Genomic DNA, 17147 nt, shown 5'->3' on the forward strand with positions numbered 1-17147 from the left:
GAGGGGTCATAGTGTTAAGCTGGTTGGAGGAAAGTATAGAGGGGATGTCAGAGGCGGGTTCTTTACACAGAGAGTTGTGAGAGCATGGAATGCGTTGCCAGCAGCAGTTGTGGAAGCAAGGTCATTGGGGTCATTTAAGAGACTGCTGGACATGCATATGGTCACAGAAATTTGAGGGTGCATACATGAGGATCAATGGTCGGCACAACATTGTGGGCTGAAGGGCCTGTTCTGTGCTGTACTGTTCTATGTTCTATGTTCTATCTCCCTTAAACTTTCCTCCTCTCACTTTGAACTCATGGCCCCTAGTAATTGAGACCCCACTCTGGGAAAAAGCTTTTTGCTATCCACCCTGTCTATACCCCTCATGATTTTGTAGACCTCAATCAGGTCCCCCCTCAATCTCCGTCTTTCTAATGAAAATAATCCTAATCTACTCAACCTCTCTTCATAGCTAGCACCCTCCATACCAGGCAACATCCTGGTGAACCTCCTCTGCACCCTCTCCAAAGCATCCACATCCTTTTGGTAATGTGGCGACCAGAACTGTACACAGTACTCCAAATGTGGCCAAACCAAAGTCCTGTACAACTGCAACATGACCTGCCAACTCTTGTACTCAATATCCAGCCCAATGAAGGAAAGCATGCCAGTGATAATCGGAACTGCAGATGCTGGAGAATCCAAGACAATAAAATGTGAGGCTGGATGAACACAGCAGGCCAAGCAGCATCTCAGGAGCACAAAAGCTGACGTTTCGGGCCTGGACCCTTCATCAGAGCGGGGGATGGGGTGAGGGTTCTGGAATAAATAGGGAGAGTGGGGGAGGCGGACCGAAGATGGAGAGAAAAGAAGATAGGTGGAGAGGAGAGTATAGGTGGGGTGGTTGGGAGGGGATAGGTCAGCCCAGGGAAGACGGACAGGTCAAGGAGGTGGGATGAGGTTATCTCCCCTTCCCCCACCACATCCCTAAACCAGCCCAGTTCGTCCCCTCCCCCCACTGCACCACACAACCAGCCCAGCTCTTCCCCTCCACCCACTGCATCCCAAAACCAGTCCAACCTGTCTCTGCCTCCCTAACCTGTTCTTCCTCTCACCCATCCCTTCCTCCCACCCCAAGCCGCACCTCCATCTCCTACCTACTAACCTCATCCCACCTCCTTGACCTGTCCGTCTTCCCTGTACTGACCTATCCCCTCCCTACCTCCCCACCTATACTCTCCTCTCCACCTATCTTCTTTTCTCTCCATCTTCGGTCCGCCTCCCCCACTCTCCCTATTTATTCCAGAACCCTCACCCCATCCCCCTCTCTGATGAAGGGTCCAGGCCCGAAACGTCAGCTTTTGTGCTCCTGAGATGCTGCTTGGCCTGCTCTGTTCATCCAGCCTCACATTTTATTGTCAAGGAAAGCATGCCATATGCCTTCTTGACCACCCTATTGACCTGCGTTGCCACCTTCAGGATACAATGGACCTGAACACCCAGACCTCTCTGTTCATCAATTTTCCCCAGGACTTTTCCATTTACTGTATAGTTCGCTCTTGAACTAGATCTTCCAAAATGCATCACCTCACATTTGCCCGGATTGAACTCCATCTGCCATTTATCTGCCCAACTCCCCAGTCTATCTATATTCTGCTGCATTCTCTGACAGCCCCCTTCACTATCTTGAAAGGTTGTATGTATTTCGAAATCCTTGCCACAGAGAGCTGTGGGAGCAAAGTCCTTGTGTACATTTATGGGCTGAGACAGATAGATTTTTGACCAGTCAGGTAATTATAGGTTATGGAGAAAGGGCAGTATAATTGATGCGTGGAATCAGCCATGATCTTTTCAAATGGTGGATCAGGCTTGGGGGACCAAACAGTCTATTCCTGCTCCTATTTCTTAATGTCAATGGTTTTCAGAGCTAAATGCTCCATCCCTGACACCATCCTGGTGAATCTCCTCTGCACCCCCTCCAGTGTAATCAAATCCTTCCTATAATGTGGGAACCAGAACTGCACACAGTGCTCCAGCTGTGGTCTCACTAAAGTGCTGTACAGCCCCAGCATAACCTCCCTCCTCTTATTATCCATACCATATCTGAGAAAGGCAAGTGTCCCATATCCCTCCCTAACTCCCCTAGTAACCTGCCTTACCACCTTCAGGGGCTTGTGCACAAGCTGCCCAAGACCCCTCTGAGTTTCCTAATGTCTTGCTATTCACTCAGTTCTCCCTTGTCTTGTTCCTTCTTCCAAAGTGCATCAGCTCACATTTATCAGGATTAAGTTCTGTCTGCCACTGATCCCTCCTTCTGACCAATCTGTTTCTACCTTCCTGTAATCCAGCATCCTTTCTGCAATCACACTTGGCCAATCTTCGTGTGATCCTGTAATAACAGGGTGTGGAGCTGGATGAACACAACAGGCCAAGCAGCATCTTAGGAGCAGGAAAGCTGATGTTTCGGGCCTAGACCCTTCTTCAGAACTGGGGGGCGGGGGAGAGGGTTGCAAAATAAATAGGGAGACAGAGAGAGAGAGGCGGATCAAAGATGGATCGAGGAGAAGATAGATGGAGAGGAGACAGACAAGGGGGGCGGGGATAGAGCCAGTGAAGGTGAGTGTAGGTGGGAAGGTAGGGAGGAGATAGTCCAAGGAGGTCAAGGGTGTGGGATGAGATTAGTAGGTGGGAAATGGGGGTGCGGCTTGAGTTGGGAGGAGGGGATAGGTGAGAGGAAGGACAGGTTAGGGAGGCGGGGATGAGCTGGGCTGGTTTTGGGATGCAGTAGGGGTAGGGGAGATTTTGAAACTTGTGAACTCCACATTGATACCATTGGGCTGCAGGGTTCCCAAGCGGAATATGAGTTGCTGTTCCTGCAACCTCCGGGTGGCATCATTGTGGCAGTGCAGGAGGCCCATGATGGACATGTCATCTAAAGAATGGAAGGGGGAGTGGAAATGGTTCGTGACTGGGAGGTGCAGTTGTTTGGTGATCCTTACCATATCACAAATATCAATGCATCATCAAATCATCACAACACAAAGGTCATGGGACCCATCGTCTCCAGTCACATAAACGGCTTTCTATCCCACCCTCTGTCTTATGTCACTGAGCCACTTTCGAGTTTAACTTGCCAAGTTACCCTGGATCCCATGTTCTTTTACATTTCTCTCTGATGAAGGGTCTAGGCCCGAAACGTCAGCTTTTGTGCTCCTGAAATGCTGCATGGCCTGCTGTGTTCATCCAGCTCCACAGTTTGTTTTCTTTTACATTTATCAGTTTTCCAGGTTGGACCTGGTTAAAAGCATTGCTGTAAGTACATATAAACAGAGAAAATTGAGAAGTGATCTTACTCAAATGGATAAAATCTTGATGGGACTGAATGATATAGACACTGCATGAGATGTTTCTTCTTGTGAGAGATGCTAACGGTCAGCTTTAATCTCCCTCTCAGACAGAGATGTGGACAATGTCCTCTCTCAGAGGCTTGTTCCAATGTGAGATGCTCTTCCAGGGACTGCCATAGAGGCAGGTGTGTTGCTACATTTACTGCTGAGTTCCCTGGTGGTCATGATCGACAGGCACTTGAGAGTCATTGGGAGCCAACAGGAAAGTGCGGATGAGACCATGATATTCCTGAATGGGGAAGCAGGCTCAAGGGGCTGAATGGCCTACTTCTGCTCTGCACTCAACAGGGAGAAGTGGCACCAGGGAGAAATAGTCCAATATCGAAGTGATCTGGGATAAAGGAGGAATGTGCAGGGGTGTGGTGAGTGGGTGGAGTGCAGCAGGGCTAGCATACACTGTCTTTGGTGTTGTAATGATTTGCTGATGTATTGAATGAAGGGTGTGAAGATTAAGTCACTGTTAGAAACTGGTTGGATTTGTTTCTGATGTTAAGTCATTAATTATATTATACCTCAGTGTGTACCTAAGGCTGTCTCATGGGTTTGCAGGTTTTTTGGGTGCTGTTACAGTTTGCTTCTTGCTTCCAAACCAGGCTCTAGGCATTTAGATAGCTGCAGAAAAATATCAGTGAGAAAGACCTGAAGAGTGGGACATCGCCGCAGGAAAGTCCGCAATGTGGGTTACTCTCTCAGTAATGGTCCAGAATTATTTAACACAGAAGCATATAAGATAGGAGCAGGAGGAGGCCAGTCAGCCCTTCAATTCTGTTCCACTATGAATCACAATCATGGCTGATTGTCCAACTCAATAGCCTAATCCTGCTTTCTCCCCATAACCTTTATCCCATTCACCCCAAGTGCTATGTCTAGTCGCCTCTTAAATACATTCAATGTTTTGTCATCAACTACGTCCTGTGGCGAGTTTTGAGAAGATTTGTAGCTCAGGTTGAGTTTCTGGATGTGAATTTGCTCGCTGAGCTGGAAGGTTAGTTTTCAGACGTTTTGTCACTTTTTTTAATTTGAAAAAATATACTTTATTCATAAGATGTACAAAAAATAAAACATATTTATACGCCTACCCAATCATGCAAGCCGCTTCGGGTTACCCAGGGGGTACGTACACCAACTAAAGGAAAAAAAAACAAACAAACAAAGAATAAAAAAAGGCAAAGAAAATACCCCGGCAGTCGTCACCCCGCACAGTCCCAGTTGGCCCCCTGAACAGTTGGGGAAGGCGCCAGCTGGGCCCAGGTACCAGATAGGGCCCTTTTTTCTATTCTGGACGAGGAGTTTCATACCGTGGTCTTTCCCCACCGCGCCTTGGCAGCAGCTGCCCCAAGCTTTAGCGCGTCCCTCAGCACGTAGTCCTGGACTTTGGAGTGCGCCAGTCTGCAACACTCGGTCAGAGTCAGTTCTTTCAGCTGGCAGACCAGCAAGTTGCGGGCAGACCAAAGAGCATCTTTCACCACATTGATGGTCCTCCAGGCACAGTTGATGTTGGTCTCGGTGTGCGTCCTGGGAAACAGCCTGTAGAGCACAGAGTCCGCGTCTCGGAGCTGCTCGGGACGAACCTCGACAAATACCACAGCATCTCCCTCCAGACCTCCTGCGCATAGGCACACTCCAGAAGGAGGTGATCGACAGTCTCGTCCCCCCCCGCAGCCACCTCGAGGGCAGCGGGCAGTGGCGCAGAGATTCCGGGCATGCATAAAGGATCTCACTGGCAGAGCCCCTCTCACCGCCAGCCAAGCAATGTCCTTGTGCTTGTTTGAAAGTTCTGGCGATGAGGCATTCTGCCAAACGACTTTGGCAGTCTGCGTCGGGAACCACACGACGGGATCCACCCTCTCCTTTTCCCGAAGGGTCTCGAGGATACTACGTGCTGACCACTGCCTGACGACCTTGTGGTCAAAGGTGTTTCCCTTCAAAAATTTCTCCACGAAGGACAGGTGGTACAGGACGGTCCAACTACTCGGAGCGTTCCACGGCAACGAGGCCAGGCCCATCCTTTGCAACACCGGGGACAGGTAGAATCTCAGTAAGTAGTGACACTTGGTGTTTGCGTACTGAGGATCTACGCACAGCTTGATGCAGCCGCACACAAAGGTAGCCATCAGGGCGAGGGTGGCGTTCAGTACGTCCTTTCCCCCGTTTTCCAGGTCTTTGTACATGGTGTCCCTGTGGACCTGGTCCATCCTCGACCCCCAAATAAAGTGGAAGATGGCCCGGGTGACCGCAGCGGCGCAGGTCCAGGGAATAGGCCAGGCCTGCGCCACATACAACAGTACTGAAAGCCCCTCGCACCTGACAACCAGGTTCTTACCAGTGATGGAGGGGGACCGGAGCGTCCACCTGCCCAGCTTCTGCTTCAGTTTGGTGATACGCTCCTCCCAAGTCTTAGTGCACGCCCCAGCTCCACCGAACCAAACACCCAGCACCTTCAGGTAGTCTGTCCTGACGGTGAAGGGGATGAAGGAGCGGTCGTCCCAGTTCCCAAAGAACATGACCTCGCTCTTACCCCTACTGACTTTGGCACCCGAGGCCAGTTCAAACTGGCCGCAGATGTCCAACAGCCTACTTACCAACCGACGATCAGTGCAGAAGACGGTGACGTTGTCCATGTACAGGGAGGTCTTGACCGGAAGGCCTCTGCTGCCTGGGATAGTCACGCCCTTCAGGCTCACGTCCTTCCTGATGGATGCGGCGAAGGGCTCCAGACAGCACACGAGCAAGGCAGGAGAGCACGGGCAGCCCTGCCTGACTCCAGATCTGACGGGAAAACTGTCCGATTCCCACCCGTTGACTGAGACTGCGCTAACGATGTTGGTGTAAAGCAGCCGGATCCAATTGCAGATGCCCTCCCCGAACCCCAATTTGGAGAGGACGTCCCTCATGTAAGCATGAGAGACCCTGTCGAAGGCCTTCTCCTGGTCCAGGCTGACGAGGCAGGTGTCCACCCGCCTGTCCTGCACGTAGGCAATCGTATCCGTGATGAGCGCGAGGCTCTCAGCGATCTTCCTGCCCGGCACAGCACAGGTTTGGTCAGGGTGAATCACCGACTCCAGAACAGACCTGACCCGGTTGGCGATGACCTTGGCCAGGATTTTGTAGTCCACGTTCAATAGTGAAATGGGACGCCAATTCTTAATTTCTTCCCTCTCCCCCTTCCTCTTGTAAATGAGGGTGATGATGCCCTTCCTCATGGACTTGCACATTTCCCCTGCCCGAAGCGCACTATCGTACACCTCCAGCAGGTCCTGGCCGACCAGGTCCCACAGAGCGGAATACAGCTCGACCGGTAAGCCATCGCTCCCGGGAGTCTTATTCCTCACCAAGGGCTTGAGGGCTCTGGTCAGCTCGTCCAAGGATATCGGCCGGTCCAGCCACTCCCTCGTGCCGTCGTCTAAGACCTCCGTGATAGACGACAGGAACGACCGCCGTCGTCTAAGACCTCTGTGATAGACGACAGGAACGACTCGGAGGCCGTGCTGTCTGTGGGCTTCGTGTCGTACAGTCCGGCATAGAAGGATCTGCTGATCCTCAAAATGTCGGGCCGAGACGACATCACCGAGCCGTCGTCCTCCTTCAGATGGCTAAGCACAGAGCTCTCTTTGTGCACCTTCTGAAAGAAGAAACGCGAGCACGTCTTGTTCTGCTCCACGGAGCGGACCCTGGACCGGAAGATTATCCTGGAGGCCTCCGCGGCAAAGAGCGAGGCTTGCTGGCCCCTCACCTCGCGGAGGTCCTCCGTGACATCGACCCCCATCAACTGCAGAAGGAGCAGGTTCTGCACCCTTTTCTGGAGTTGCGATAGCTTTCCCCGCCTCTCTCTTGCCTTCCGAACACCCTTGAGGACAAAGAACCTCTTGATGTTCTCCTTCACCGTCTCCCACCAGTCGCCCGGAGACTCAAAGAGGGGTTTCACGGTTCTCCAACCGGCGTACTCCCTCTTAAGCTCCCCGACGTTCCATGGGGTCAACAGAGTCGTGTTGAGCTTCCACGTCCCCTTGTCGGCCGGCTGCTCGTCCTGTAAGTGACAGTTGGCCAGCAGGAGGCAGTGGTCCGAGAAGAACACCGGCTCGATGCCGGTGGACCTGACCAAGAACGTCCGTGACACAAACAGGAAGTCTATCCTTGAGCGAATAGACCCGTCTGGCCACGACCAGGTGTACCTCTGCTGCGCTCCGTCTGCAGGGGTGCTGAAGACGTTGAGCAGCTTGGCTCCTTCACCGCGCCCATCAGGAATCTGGGCGTGATGTCCAGTTGACTCCCCCCACCTGCTGTCCCCATGCCGGATCTTCCATCTGCATCGATGATGCAGTTGAAGTCTCCACCTAGGATGGCCGGCCTGGACGTAGCCAGCAGGGGTGGAAGCCGCTGCAGGACGGCCAACCGCTCACTCCGTACCGCTGGGGCGTACACGTCGCTCAGCCTCAGGGGAGCGTTCCTGTAGGTGATGTCAGCCACTAGGAGGCGCCCCCCCACCACCTCCTGAACTTGAGAGATGGTGAAGTTGCGTCCCCGCAGCAGAATAGCCAGGCCCGAGGAGCGACAGTCGTTATCCACCGACCAGATCGAAGGCCCACAGGTCCAGGCGCCGGACCATTTCCCGTACCTGCTGAGGTGTGGTATCCCACGCTCCTGCAGAAACAGGAGGTCCGCCTTGACGATGGTCAGGTAGGCCAACGTGGACAGACATCTTGCAGTGGACTTGACGCTGCGCACATTAGCACTCACAACTCGTACCCCCATTGTGGTCAGTGACCGCAGTACCCTCCCCAAGTCCAAGGTCCAGCCCCTCCATCTGTCCCTTCATGCCCATTGCCCGGGCTAACTGCTGGACGCTCTCCGGGCTCAGGAAACCGTCCGTGCTGCCTTCCGGGTGTCATCCCCCCCGTCGGGGGTAACGGAGGCAGGAGAGTCCAGCTCTGGGTCAGGCTGGGGACGCACTGTTTCCTCCTTCCCGCCTGGAAGTTCCGGGGTCCCTCCAGGGTCCCAGCGGCACGTGACTGGGTGTCGGAGGGAGCCTCAGGACGCCTCCCGTCACCTGGAAGCGGGGTGCTGCTTTCCTTCTCCCTTGAGATCTTTAGCTTCTGCTTTGGGCGGGCCGTCTCTGAATCTCCCTCATCAGAGGAGCTCTTATAGCCCACCAGTAGCTGCCCCGCCTGATGGTTGCGGTTCCTGGGCCCGCCGACGCGCCTTTCTCCTCGCTTTCCGGACCGTCGTCCTCTCCCCTGGGTCACCTGTCGCCGCCTCCATCGACTCCGGGTTGTCAGGGGGGAGCGGAGCCTGGAGGGGCGCTTTGCTGGCCTCGGGCCAATTCTGCGGGGCTGGGCCCTCCTGCACGGCCTGGACCTCCCGCACGTTAGTGGGGTCCTTGCAGGGCCCTGGTGCCTTCCTCTCCTCCGGGGGGGCTGGCGCCGCATTGCCCCTGCCAGCGACCTGGGCGTAGGTGGTCCCCCGCCGCGGGCATGCCCTATAGAGGTGGCCTGCTTCCCCGCAAAGGTTGCAGCTTTTCTCTTGTGGGCAATCCTTTGCAAGGTGTCCCTCCTCCCTGCAGTTCCTGCAGATAGTGGCTTTGAAGTCGGCCGCCACGTGACCTGACCTACCACAGGCATGGCAGACTTTAGGTTGCCCTGCGTAGATCAGGTAGCCCTTGCTCCCGCCAATTGCGAAGCTGGACGGTGGGTGTACAATGTTCCCATCCGCGCCCATCCTCAGCGTCACCTTGACCTGCCTCTTACTGGTCCAGACCCCGAAGTGTCCATGATGTTGGTTAGGTCACCTTCCACCTTCACATACCTTCCAAGGAAGGTCAGGACATCAACTGCTGGCACATGCGGGTGGTACATGTGTACAGTCACCATACGGCTCCTCTGCGCTGGCATCATGAACAGCAGGATAGCGGTCAATACAGAGAGGGGACCCTCACCTCCTTTCTCTTTGAAAACCTCCAGGAAGCGCTCGCAAAGCTTGGCACTCCTGTAGGTTGCATCGTAGAAACCTCCTCCAGGGAGGTCCTGCAGGCAGCAAATGTCCGCAGCAGCAAACCCACAACAGTCCAACAGGACCCTCTTCACGAAGAAGGTGCAGTCCACAGGTGCACCTTCATCCACCTTCTTGACGGAAACACGGATGGTGTTCCGGACCCCCTGACCTGGGGCACGAGCACTTGCCGCAGCCATCGTTGCAGGTTGGCTGCTCTCCTGAACCAGCATTAGGCCGAAGCCAGCATTAAGATCCACTGGTCGCAAGGGTGCACAGCCAACCCGACGTCTTCCTTCCATCTCCAACACAGTCACGCTCTCCTCCTCTCAGTCCACAAAAGAGTGGGCCTTTATTGTGTTTGAGATGTAAGCTGGTTCACTGAGCTGGAAGGTTTGTTCCCAGATGTTTTGTCACCATGCTAGGTAACATCATCAGTGGGCCTCCGATGAAGCGCTGGTGTTATGTCCCACTTTCTATTTATCTGTTTAGATTTCCTTGGGTTGGTGATGTCATTTCCTGCATCGGTGATGTCATTTCCTGTTCTTTTTCTCAGAGGATGGTAGATTGGCTCCAAGTCAATGTGTTTGTTGATGGAGTTCCGGTTGGAATGCCATGCTTCTAGGAATTCTCGTGCGTGTCTCTGGCTTGTCCTAGGATGGATGTGTTGTCCCAATCAAAGTAGTGTCCTTCCTCATCTGTATGTAAGGATACTAGTGATAGCGGGTCATGTCGTTTTGTGGCTAGTACACAGGCTCATTACACTTTGGGTGAAAAAATATCTACTCATCTCCTTTTTAAATTGTCCACCCCGAACCCTCGTTCTGTGACCCCTGGTTCTGCACACACCCACCATCAGGAACATCCTCCTTGCATCTACCCTGCCCAGTGCTGTTAGAATTTTATATGTGTCCATGAGATACCCACCTCATTCATCTGAACTCCAGTGAAAACAATCCCAACCCAGTCACTCTCTCCTCATATGTCAGACCCTCCATCCAGAGCAAGAGCATCCTTCCTCAGAAAAGGAGACCAAAACAGCACACAATATTCCGGATGTGATCTCACCAAGGCCCTGTATAACTGCAACAACACATCCCAGCTCCTGTACTCGGAACCTCTCACAATGAAGGCCAACATACCATTTACCTTCAGAGATAATGGGAACTGCAGATGCTGGAGAATCTAAGATAACAAAGTGTGAAGGTGGATGAACACAGCAGGCCAAGCAGCACCTCAGGAGCACGTACCATTTGCCTTCTTTACCACCTGCTGCACCTGACTGCTTATCTTCAGCAACTGGTGCACAAGGACACCCAGGTCCCACCGCACACTCCCCTCTCCCAATTTACACCCATTCAGGTGGTAACCTGCCTTCTTGTTTTTGTTTCCAAAGTGAATAACCTCTCATTTATCCAAATTATACTGCATCAGCCACTGATTTCCTCACTCACCCAAGCTGTCCGGATCTCTCTATCCTCATCATAGTTACCCCCTCTCATCCAACTTGGTATCATAGAACATAGAACATAGAACATTACAGCACAGTACAGGCCCTTTGGCCCTCGATGTTGTGCCGACCTGTCATACCCATCTCAAGCCCATCTAACCTACACTATTCCATGTACGTCCATATGCTTGTCCAGTGACGACTTAAATGTACCTAAAGTTGGCGAATCTACTACCGTTGCAGGCAGGCAAAGCGTTTCATTCCCTTACTACTCTCTGAGTAAAGAAACTACCTCTGACATCTGTCCTATATCTTTCACCCCTCAATTTAAAGCTATGCCCCCTCGTGCTCACAATCACCATCCTAGGAAAAAGGGTCTCCCTAGCCACCCTATCTAACCCTCTGACTATTTTATATGTTTCAATTAAGTCACCTCTCAACCTTCTTCTCTCTAATGAAAACAGCCTCAAGTCCCTCAGCCTTTCCTCGAAAGACCTTCCCTCCAGACCAGGCAACATCCTAGTAAATCTCCTCTGCACCCTTTACAAAGCTTCCACATCCTTCTTATAATGCGGTGACCAGAACTGTACACAATACTCCAAGTGCGGCCACACCAGAGTTTTGTACAGCTGCAGCATAACCTCTTGGTTCCGAGACTCGATCCCTGTATTAATAAAAGATAAAACACTGTATGCCTTCTTAACAGCCCTGTCAACCTGGGTGGCAACTTTCAAGGATCTGTGTACATGGACACCGAGATCTCTCTGCTCATCTACACTACTAAGAATCTTACCGTTAGCTCAGTACTTTGCCTTCCGGTTACTCCTAACAAAGTGCATCACCTCACACTTGTCTGCATTAAACTCCATTTGCCACCTCTCAGCCCAGCTCTGCAGCTTATCTATGTCTCACTGCAACCTACAGCATCCTTCGTCACTATCCACAACTCCACCGACCTTAGTGTCATCTGCAAATTTACTAACCCATCCTTCTACGCCCTCATCCAGGTCATTTATAAAAATGACAAACAGTAGTGGACCCAACACTGACCCTTGCGCTACACCACTAGTAACTGGTCTCCAGGATGAACATTTCCCATCAACTACCGCCCTCTGTCTTCTTTCAGCAATCCAATTTCCGATCCAAACTGCTATATCTCCCACAATCCCATTCCTCCGCATTTTGTACAATAGCCTATTATGGGGAACCTTATTGAACGCCTTGCTGAAATCCATATACACCACATCAACCGGTTTACTCTCATCTACCTGCTTGGTCACCTTCTCAAAGAACTCAATAAGGTTTGTGAGGCACGACCTGCCCTTCACAAAACCGTGCTGACTATCCCTAATCAATTTATTCTTTTCTAGGTGATTATAAATCCTATCTCTTATCACCTTTTCCAACACTTTTCCAACAACTGAGGTAAGGCTCACTGGCCTATAATTACCAGGGTTGTCTCTACTCCCCTTCTTGAACAGAGGAACCACATTTGCTATCCTCCAGTCATCTGGCAGTATTCCTGTAGACAATGACGAGTTAAAGATCAATGCCAAAGCCTCGGCAATCTCCTCCCTGGTTTCCCAGGGGATCCTAGGATAATTCTCATCTGGCCCACAGGACTTATCTATCTTCACCCTCTGTAGGATTTCTAATACCTCTTCCTTGTGAACCTCAACCCCACCTAGTCTAGTAGCCTGTATCTCAGTATTCTCCTTGACAACATTGTCGTTTTCTAGAGTGAATACTATTGAAAAAATCTAGAGTGAATACTGTTGACACCTGTAAACCCATCTATTGAGGTGGTATAGGCTGATGTCAGAAACAGGAGAAGAGAGGTCACATTGCTGGGATTTTTTTATAGGCCTCCCCAAAGTTCCAGGGATGTGGAGGAGAGGATTGGCAAAACGATTCTGGGCGGGAGTGAAAGGAACAATGTGGTCATTATGATCAGAGACAATGGGAACTGCAGATGCTGGAGAATCCAAGATAACAAAGTGTGGAGCTGGATGAACACAGCAGGCCAAGCAGCATCTCAGGAGCACAAAAGCTGATGTTTCGGGCCTAGACCCTTCGTCAGAAATGGGATGGGGAGAGGATTCTGGAATAAATAGGGAGAGAGGGGGAGGTGGACTGAAGATGGATAGAGGAGAAGATAGGTGGAGAGGGGATAGGTCAGTCCAGGGAGGACGGAAAGGTCAAGGAGGCAGGGCATTCCACGCCCCTAGCACTCTCTGAGTAAAGAACCTGCCTCTGACATCTGTCTTAAATCTATCACCCCCTCAATTTGTAGCTATGACCCCTCATACAAGCTGACGTCATCATCCTTGGAAAAAGAATCACTGTCCACCCTATCTAATTCTCTGATCATCTTGTATGTCTCCATTAAATCCCCTCTTAGCCTCCTTCTCTCCAATGAGAACAGACCCAAGTCCCTCAGCCTTTCTTCATAGGGCCTGCGCTCCAGACCAGGCAACATCCTGGTGAATCTCCGCACGTTTTCCAATGCTTCCACATCCTTCCTGTAATGGGGTGACCAGAGCTGCATGCAGTATTCCAAATGAGGCTGCACTAGCGTTTTGTACAGTTGCAGCTCCGGAACTCACTCCCTCTACCAATAAAACCTAACACACTGTATGCCTTCTTAACAGCACTATCAACCTGGGTGGCAACTTTCAGAGATCTATGTACATGGACACCAAGATCCCTCTGCACATCTATACTACCAAGAATCTTTCCATTGACCCGGTATTCTGCCTTCCGATTATTCCTCCCAAAGTGAGTCACCTCACATTTATCCGTATTAAACTCCATTTGCCACCTTTCGGACCAATTCTGCAGTTTATCCAAGTCTCCCTTCAACCTGCAACATTCTTCCACACTGCCCACCACTCCACCGACTTTCATGTCATCTGCAAACTTACTAAACCATCCACCTATACTTCCATCCAAGTCATTTATAAAAATGACGAACAGCAGTGGTCCCAAAACAGATCCTTGAGGCACACCGCTAGTAACCGGACTCCAGGCTGAATATTTTTCATCAACCACCACTCATTGCCTTCTTACAGAAAGCCAGTTTCTAATGCAAACTGCTAAATCTCCCTCAATCCCATGCCTCCATACTTTCTCTAATAGCCTGCCATGTGGAACCTTATCAAAAGCTTTACTGAAGTCCATGTTCACCACGTCAACTGCCCTACCCTCATCCACATTCTCTCCGTGTCTGCGTGGGTTTCCTTTGGGTGCTCCGGTTTCCTCCCACATCCCAAAGATGTGCAGGTTAGGTGGATTGGCCATGCTAAATTGCCCGTAGTGTTCAGGGGTACGTGGGTTATAGGGGGATGAGTCTGGGTGGGATGCTTCAAGGGGCGGTGTGGACTTGTTGGGCTGAATGGCCTGTTTCCACACTGTAGGGAATCTAATCTAATCATAATTGCCCAAGTCTGTCCTGTACACAAAAAGCAGGACAAATCCAACCCAGCCAATTACCGCCCCATCGGCCTCCTCTCGATCATTAGTAAAGTGATTGAAGGTGTCAGTAACAGAGCTATCAAGCAGCACCTGCTCAGCAATAACCTGCTCAGTGATGCCCAGTTTGGGTTCTGCCAGGGCCACCCAGCTCCTAACCTCATTACAGCCTTGGCTCAAACATGGACATAAAGGTCACACGCTAACAAAGTCGTGCTTTGTACTACATTTAGAGAAGTCCTTCCTGATTTCACCTTAAAACATTTGGTCAAAGTTTAACATTGCCTCCTCATCTTCAGATCTCTCCCCATCACAGGAGATAATTCATTCTGGATTTCTTTGAGTAAATAAGTGATTTGGCCCATTCAGGACTTTCTAGTGTTTCGCCCGCACTGGTGAATCCTCATCTCAATCTACCGTCATAACATCCCATTCCATTCCCTCTGAAAAGCTCTCTACCAGACCATATCCAATGCTTTGAATGAATTTAAATGTTAATTTGATAAACTCTCACTGATTGTCACAAAGTTCAATCTTTGTGCTTTTTCTGTCCCTTTTCGTGATTCTAGATTCGAAATGTTTCTGCTGTTTTGGGAGCATTCACCCATCAATCTTTCAGAATGTCGAGTTCTCTTCTCCCACCGCCCCACCAATCAATTCACCCATACCACAAGCCTGCCCCTATTCCTTATTTCCCCAAGCCTTTTCTCTCCCACTGCTGCCTTCCCCTTCCAGACTACCTGCCCCTCCCACTGCCCCCTTCCCTTTCCTAGACTACCTGCCTCTCCCATTGACCCCTTCCCCTTCCCAGACTACCTGCCCGTCCCACTGTCCCCATCCCCTTCCCAGACTGCCTGCCCCTCCCACTGTCCCCATCCCCTTCCCAGACTACCTGCCACTCCCACTGCCCCCTTCCCCTTCCTAGACTACCTGCCACTCCCACTGCCCCCTTCCCCTTCCTAGACTACCTGCCACTCCCACTGCCCCCTTCCCTTCCCAGACTACCTGCCACTCCCACTGCCCCCTTCCCCTTCCTAGACTACCTGCCACTCCCACTGCCCCCTTCCCTTCCCAGACTACCTGCCACTCCCACTGCCCCCTTCCCCTTCCCAGACTGCCTGCCCCTCCCACTACCCCCTTCCCCTTCCCAGTCTACCTGCCGTCCCACTGCCCCCTTCCCCTTCCCAGACTGCCTGCCCCTCCCACTGCACCCTTCACCTTCCCATACTACCTGCCCCTCCCACTCTCCCCTTCCCCTTCCGATACTACCTGCCCCTCCCACTCTCCCCTTCCCCTTCCCATTCTACCTCCCCCTGCCTTCGCCACGTTTCTGTCTTTGTTAGATGTTCCGAACCCATGTGAATGATCTGTTCGCTGTGGTCCAGTGCTTAGCTCCCACCCTGGGCTCAGTGATTCACAACCAGGCTCTTGTACTTACTGTTAACATGCTCCTGATCCTATCAGCAGCGTGCGATCCATCCCGCTTGTCCTGGTGGAGATTCACAGACCAGGATCCAGTTTCACTGTGTGCACTCAGGGTAGCTGTGAGCCTTGTTTACTGCTTCTCTCTCTTTCCCACTCAATCTGTCAGTGTACAGCAACAAGTGAATCTTTTCAATGCCTGAAGCAGCTGGTGACTACCTCACTTGTGTTTCTCAGTGGTTACTCAGAGCACAGAGAATGTGGAATATGACAGGTGGGGTTCCCTGAAAACATGTTTACTATCTTGTTTTATTGAATTGTTTTGCTGAGATCATCGTCATTCTCTGGGGACATCTGAAAGCGAGATGAATAAAGCAACACCAGAAAAGGCCTGCCACACTAGAATAAATCTACACAGACTAGGGTCAGATTAATCTGTAGATCAGGTTTCTGTCCTGACTCTGAACTGACACAGCTCATACCAAAGTTTCAAATCAAAAACAGTTTCATGGCTACTGTGATAAACCTGTCCCTTCACCATAACACAGCCCCCCTTCACCATAACGTACCCCCCTTCACCATAAGACACACCCCTTCACCATAACATCCCCTTCATCATAACACACCCCCCTTCCCCATAACACACCCCCATTCACCATAACACACACCCCCATTCACCATAACACACCCCCATTCACCATAACACACACCCCTTCACCATAACACACCCCCTTCACCATAACACACCCCCATTCACCATAACACACACCCCTTCACCATAACACACCCCACTTCTCCATAACACACCCCCATTCACCATAACACACCCCCTTCACCATAACACACCCCCATTCACCATAACACCCCCCCTTCACCATAACACACCCCCATTCACCATAACACACCCCCTTCACCATAACACACCCCCATTCACCATAACACCCCCCCATTCACCATAACATCCCCTTCATCATAACACACCCCCCTTCTCCATAACACACCCCCATTCACCATAACATCCCCTTCACCATAACACACACCCCTTCACCATAACACACCCCCCTTCCCCATAACACACCCCCTTCACCATAACACATCCCCCTTCACCATAACACACCCCACTTCTCCATAACACACCCCATTCACCATAACACACCCCCTTCACCATAACACACCCCCATTCACCATAACACCCCCCCTTCACCATAACACACACCCCTTCACCATAACACAGCCCCCCTTCACCATAACGTACCCCCCTTCACCATAACACACCCCCCTTCGCCATAACACATCCCCCTTCACCATAACACCCCCTTCACCATAACACACACCCCTTCACCATAACACATCCCCCTTCACCATAACACACCCCACTTCTCCATAACACACCCCCATTCACCATAACACACCCCCTTCAACATAACACA

The 17147-nt window shown here is 51.4% G+C and overlaps 1 protein-coding gene across 1 annotated transcript in view; it reads right to left on the reverse strand.

Moving 5' to 3' along the window:
* The window catches only part of LOC125456767 (rho-related BTB domain-containing protein 2-like), a 138926-nt gene extending 123060 nt beyond the window's left edge, over positions 1–15866 (reverse strand). The window contains exon 1 of the mRNA XM_059650896.1: positions 15734–15866. The gene's annotated coding sequence lies outside the window, so the exon portion shown is untranslated. The remainder of the gene's footprint in view (positions 1–15733) is intronic.
* Between the last annotated feature and the right edge of the window lie 1281 nt (positions 15867–17147).

Source organism: Stegostoma tigrinum, chromosome 1 (assembly GCF_030684315.1).
Source record: "Stegostoma tigrinum isolate sSteTig4 chromosome 1, sSteTig4.hap1, whole genome shotgun sequence".
NCBI lineage: Eukaryota > Metazoa > Chordata > Chondrichthyes > Orectolobiformes > Stegostomatidae > Stegostoma > Stegostoma tigrinum.